Raw genomic sequence first — 6,830 nt, forward strand, 5'->3', positions numbered from 1 at the left:
AACCCAAATAAAAAGAATAAAAATTTACTATTCTATAAATGAGGATTTGAATTTTAATTTTGAATTTATTTTTTTCCTATATAATTATAAAAAAGTGGCCATTTTATTTATTTAATAACTTTTTCTTTCACCTATTTTTCTTATTTGTTTTTTACTTTTTATTTCCTTTGATCCACAAAATGAGCGGGCCAAAATCTAGTATAAATGCGTAGACAGAAAACAATCAAAAGCAAGTCGGCAAAAAGCCGAAGAGGCAAACGAACAGCCGTCCAAGGGCTAGTGTCCTTCCACGTGTACACACACCTGGGTTCAAGCTAGCCGCTTCATGATCTGAACTCAGCATCTGATTAGACCATTGTTACCCAATAATTGAAAAGGACGGTGACTCAGCATTCCAAAAACAATTTTGAAATTAATAATTTATGACAAAAAGGTTTACATTACGGCTCAATCATTTGAAATAAAGCAATAAAGAAGATATGAATTTTTTATTTAGCCAAAAAAGATAATGAAAGGCATCAAGTAAATAAATAAGAAAAAAAAAACAAGAAAATCTCTCAAAATTCAGTTCTTCATTCATAAATGAATATCCAACAAAAAGTCGAAGCTCATCACTGCAACATAATTTCTCTAAAACTTTGCACAGCCATGATTTGCTTCCAAAGAAAAGGCTCTGACCGATGATTGTAATATAACTACTTGAAAGCATTTTAAACAACTTAAACTTTAGCATGCTGTAACGAATTTTAGCACAAATTTGAAGAGTGTTGGACGACGGTAATTTTGAGATAATAACATTATATGAACATATTATTACGTCTTGAAATTAAAAATATATTATCTTGAGATTATTTCTCAAAAACAATATGAAACTTTTTTATTCATCATTTATTTAAAAGTTTGTCGATTGTAGTCATATTGACTAATTCTTTTTTTATCTATTGACAAATATAAATTATTGTAATCCATTTAAAATTTTCAAGATAATAAATTAAATCAAATAAAAACTTACGTATCAATTGCATAATAAGAATTTCAACATATTATATAGTGTATTGACAGTAACGAATCTCTTAGCTCTCATAATTCTAAAACTTTAATCTTTAATCATTTGCAAATTTGAAAATGAAGGAATGAACAACTACAACTCAACAAGTATAGCCACATATACCATATTAGATCAAGTATTGTTTTCAATATATCATATTAATCATTTAAGAATATTCTGATAAATCATGTCTCCAAAATAGTCAAAGAATCATTGCATCCAAAACAAATAATTTCGTAAGTTCATAAATCATTGGCAAATTAATATCATCCATCAAATGTCGTATGTCAAACGATCGGTTAACTGTTTTTAATTAAAACGTTATTTGTCATTTTATGCAATGTAATGTTAATGTGATATGTGACATGTAATAGTAGAGTGACATGACATGTGAAATGTCATCATAGATGGTGATGTAATATAATAATATAGTTATGTGATATTTTTATCCTCTACATCAACATCACGTTAATACCACGTGAATATCAAATGACAAGCAGTATTTTGATTAATAATAATTATTCAACTTTTAGTTATAAAAACCTATTTGACTCAAAATAAAAATTTAAAAATTTAATTAAATATGATAAAAAATAAAACTTTCTTTGAATTTTTTAAAATAGTTAAGAACCTTTTTATAATTATGTCATAAGAAATTGATTTCGTTTTTGGAATTTAATTTTTGCATATATATTTTTAAAAAACTATCCATTCTTTTTGTTTAATAACTTTTTCTTTTACCTATTTTTATTATTTGTTTTTACTTATTACTTTTTTTCCATCCCCGCAGAACGAGCATGCCAAAATCGCCAAAATCAAGTATAGATACGTAGACACGCAACAATGAAACACAAGTTGGCAAAAAGACTGCAGAGACAAAAGAACAACCGTCCAAGGGCTAGTCTCCTTCCACGTGTACATTCACACATGGGTTCCAGCTAAGCATGGCGTCAGCACCTCGTTAGGATCTAAATCAAGCATTCGATTGGACATTATTACCCTGTAATTGTAAAAGATGGTGACTCAGCATCCAAAAAAGGGAAAATTGGGTGTTTGAGAGTGAAGACTTTTTTTAATGACAGTGCAAACTTATGCATAGAAAGTTTTATAGTAATATGGGATAAATAAAATTATCAAGGAATCTTTTTATTCTTTTAATCTCTATTTTTGTGCATTCACAAGGTCTTGAAAACAATGATACAAGAAATGCTTAAAAAACTGTGGACAAATTATAATTATTTCAACTTGATCATGCTCCATATTAAATCATCACATCCCATTTGATACCATATAAGGAAAGAAAATCCAACTGACCTAACCTTAAATGGTCATTGTGTAGAATGTTTAAAAATCCTTTGAGAAAAAAGAATACATATAAATCATTCACACTATTGAAGAAAGCTAAGACATTATAAACTAGAAAGAGAAAGAAGAAGTGTTACAAGAATTGAATCTTAATGTGTCATTGATGCTATTGAAACAGAATGTGTTACATACATATTTATATATGCATATATATATATATATATATATATATATATATATGTACGTATGTAGGTTGTACATTGATTGGAGGTTTTGCTTTTAGGAACTTCTTCCAACGATAACATGGTAATAAAGATAATTATCTTAAACATAATATCTCTTAATTGTAGCTTTAATGGTATACAACTTGAGTATCTGCTAGCTTATTGCACATTTGATTGTTTGTAATTTTAGTAAGTTAATCCTCAAGATCCATTCACTATTGATTCTTTTTCTTATTGAAGATGTTAGCTTTAATGTGATTATAGTTTTGATAATAAAAAAAATATCATAATTTGCTTGAACATTATTTGAGTGATCCTTGATAAAATTTTGAAATAATTTAGCTCTCATATATTTGTTTTTACATAATTACAAGCGTGATCCTTGAAGTTATTGAAGTATATCTATAAGCTTGTATGACTTAGTTGTATGAGTACTTATGATCTCTCTAACATTTATCTTTGAGATGTCAAAATTGCAAGTTAAGTTCACAAGTAATGGAGTTTATCTCAAAGCATTCAAAGATCATCAATCTATACAACACCAAGCTTGCTTCGAGTCAAGAAACTCAATCATCACTCAATATTTAATCACAAGGAAGATATTGTGAAACCTTAATTTTACATGCTGTGAAATTTTGGTAAGAACTTGAAATTTTATTATTAACATGTTGGTGACGATTATCTAAGAAAATTTCTTGTCATTTGATGTAAATCTCTCCATATTTGGTGTTATATTCATGGATGAATGATAATTTTATGAAATAGAATTATTTTTATCTCAAATTGTTCTTAAAAGCTAGCTAAGTTCTTAAGTTTAAGTTAGAATTTAGTTATTTTTACTTATTTTTCTATTTAGTTTATTTTTATTAAGTTATTTTAATTTTATGTTTATTTATCTTAATTTAGTTATTATCTATTAGTTTTAATGTTTTTGTAAGATTTAAGGAAATAAAACTTAATTTTGAAAAGTAAGGTGTTTTGTAACAACCCTCACCTATAGTCGTTACCGACGCACAACTCATGTAGGCTAGCTCACATGACTCGGCAAGTCTTCTAAATATTTTTATCTTACCTAGTAATTTCTTTTCCTTTATATCATCCATCACATTAACAATGTTACGTGCCAGTGTAGTGATTTTTTAATACTTCATCACCATAAGATTTCGTCAAAGAAAATGCCAAGTATTTACACAACACGTTTTATAAAACATAACTTCAAATTTAATTAAACAATACCTAAGGGCCTCGTCCCAAAATAGTTTTAAAAATACAACATCTTTTTTAAACAGTAGACAACTTGAGACCTAGTCAACGAAGTGACACAAGGGTAGTGTTATGAGACATCAATTACCTACGTAGCGAGCTGAAGTCCTCTCACCACTATTGCTCCCCAAAGTTTACTTATCTGCCATATCAACTAGTTGGGGTGAGACTTTCATACTCAGTGAGTGATTAGGAAAGGAAACAAGCATTAAGGTAGAGCTTTTACAAAAGCATAATAATAATATATATATGTATGTATGATGCGATAAACTATGCACAGAGTTAATAGATTATGTGCAAATCAATATAAGACGCTTGAGTTTAAATCTCAGAATCAAATCACAAAGGTATTGTGTAAATTTCATGCTCAATAAAAAAAAAAAAAACTGATTAACCATGGCAATTTCGAGTATAGTAATTTCCAGTACGTCATGTAAACAAATAAATCATAGCCATGATTTTTTCTTCTTTTTTTTTTTTCAAAGCAAGTATAATTGTAATGCCATGCTCAATTAATAAAAACATATTAATTAGGGTATCCTTGGGTAGGTCTAATGTAGCTAGTAGGCTCTCTCTCATATCAATAATATCAACACTTACTTGTGGGAACTCCCCACATCACCAAATATGAGTCGGGGCTTCAGGTCCTTTTTTACCTATTCATGGGAACTCCCTACACCACTAAATATTAGTCGAGGTTTTAGGTCTCTTTTTACCTACTCGTGGAAACTCCCCACGCCACCAAATATGAATCAGGGCTTCAGGTCCCCCTTTATTATCAAATATCAATCATCAATAATCATTACTTTGTGCACAAAGACCACACAAATCTGGTGTGGTAACAGGACCTATACCCCGTAAGGTTTACTTGAGAAAATAAACCAATGGAATTTCAATTGCATATAATCAAATTTAATTATAAGCTCAAAAGGCATGTATGCAAGTTTAAATCATGAATGTCATGAACGATACATAAACAAGTTCATCATAAAATCAGCGAACATTAAAATAGCAAGTTCGTGAACGAAAATCAATAAGCATGGCATAGTTAAAATATTTCACTCAAGCATCATGAAAATTGCCATCAAGGTAGATTAGAAAACTCATTAACCACTTCTTTAGGCCCTTTATACGAAAGTTTAATATATATAATTTTGAATTCTTCAAAACAAAGTATAAAATCTCATCATATTTCAAAAGCTTGTTTCCCATTTTGTAAACAACTTAATAGTTTTGATATGCCCACAAAAAACAATACGTATATGTTGGCTCTATAAGTTTGTGATGATAATAAAACATTTCCACTCATTTATGTCTAACTATACTACTTGAGTGTGCATGATGAAAATGTATGTCAATAACAAATTAATCATCGAAAATAAAATATCAAAACTCATTAAAATAAGGAGTTACAAATGAGCCACAAAATAGAAGCCTTTTAGTCTGATAATCAAGGGAGTTAGTCAGCTAAAATCCAAAAGTAAAGTTGGCTGGTTCAAAGACAGTAATCTCTTAGTCGGTTAAGGCTTTACTTAATTGACTAAGAGAGTAAAGCAGATTACAAAACAAAGAAGACTTAGTTGACTAAGAAATATTGTTAGTCAACTAAGAGCTCACTGCTAGAGACTTCAGTTACAAGACAGAGAAAACTTAATCCACTAAAAAGCATGGTTAGTCAACTAAGAACACATTGCCAAAGAATTCAATTACAAGACAGAGACGACTTAATCGACTAAGAAAAATGTAAGTCAACTAAGAGCACTCTGTCTGAAATTTGAATTTGAATACTAGAAGACAGATTAATGACTAGAACTGACTCCAAACTATTTCCAATAGTCTAAAGCTGTCAACATCCATCAAAGTTGGTTTTTCAAGTATAAAAGACACCCCTAATGGCTAAGAAGAAGACAAGATGCTTCCAAGATAAAAAAGAGCTCAAAAATAGCAAAAACTCTCTTCATCGTTCTTGCACTTCACTCCAATTTTTGTAATAGAGTTAAGCACTTCATATTGTACCATTCAGATCAAGTTAGTGATCATAGGTACTTCTTTATATCTTTTCTCCTTAATTACTTAGAGTGTGCGAGTCACTCTAAGGAGATTAATCAAGCTTGGGTTAGCTTGATTGGTTGTATAGATTCTAACTCAGCCTAGGAAAAGTTAGATTTTGGGTTTTGATTGATCCCGTGAAAAATCATTTTTAAAGGTTGTGGTAGAGCTTGTGAAAAGCCATTGTAAAAGCTTGGTGGAAGCTTGGGAATTCCACCGTTTATAGTGATTTTGTAACACCCGACCCTAAATTATCTGTGATATATCATTCACATGATTTGGATAGCATGTTTGTATATTGAATTGCCCTAGAAAACAAGTTAAATGACTGTATTGCCCATAATGGTACGGTTCAGTTAAATAAGTCTTGAACTAATTTAAACAGAGAATCGAGGATGAATTTGAGAAAACTAAAACCCATGGATTGATTTAAAAATGAGGATTCAGAGTTTGAGGTCTGATTTGGAGTTAATCCGGACTTTAAGTATTCCAAGGGCAAAATGGTAATTTACCACCTGAGGACGAATATGGAATTTTTTTTTAAAAAAGATTTTTTAAATCCCGTTTGATTAATATTGATTATATTAGACTTATTGAAGTATAATTTGAGGGTTTGGCAATGAAAAAGTTTAATTTCAATGATTTATGGAGTGTAGGGGCAAAATCGTAATTTTACCACCCACGGACAAAATTTGAAATTTTGAGAGAATTTAGATAAAATTTGACAAATTGGAGAATGGTATGAGTAAAAGGGATGAAAAATATGTCTATGGGCAATCTTTCAGTTTTTGAGGTAAAAATGTAATTTTTGACTTTTACGGGGGTTAAAGTGTAAATTTCAAAAATTACTCCACCAAGACTTTGGATAAGTCTGAGAATTTTATCTAAGCTATGGATATGTGGGACAAGTGTATGGTGAAAATTTGGAAACAAATGGATGG

The sequence above is a fragment of the Theobroma cacao genome, chromosome 3 (genome assembly GCF_000208745.1).
Source record: "Theobroma cacao cultivar B97-61/B2 chromosome 3, Criollo_cocoa_genome_V2, whole genome shotgun sequence".
NCBI classification, from domain to species: Eukaryota; Viridiplantae; Streptophyta; class Magnoliopsida; order Malvales; family Malvaceae; genus Theobroma; species Theobroma cacao.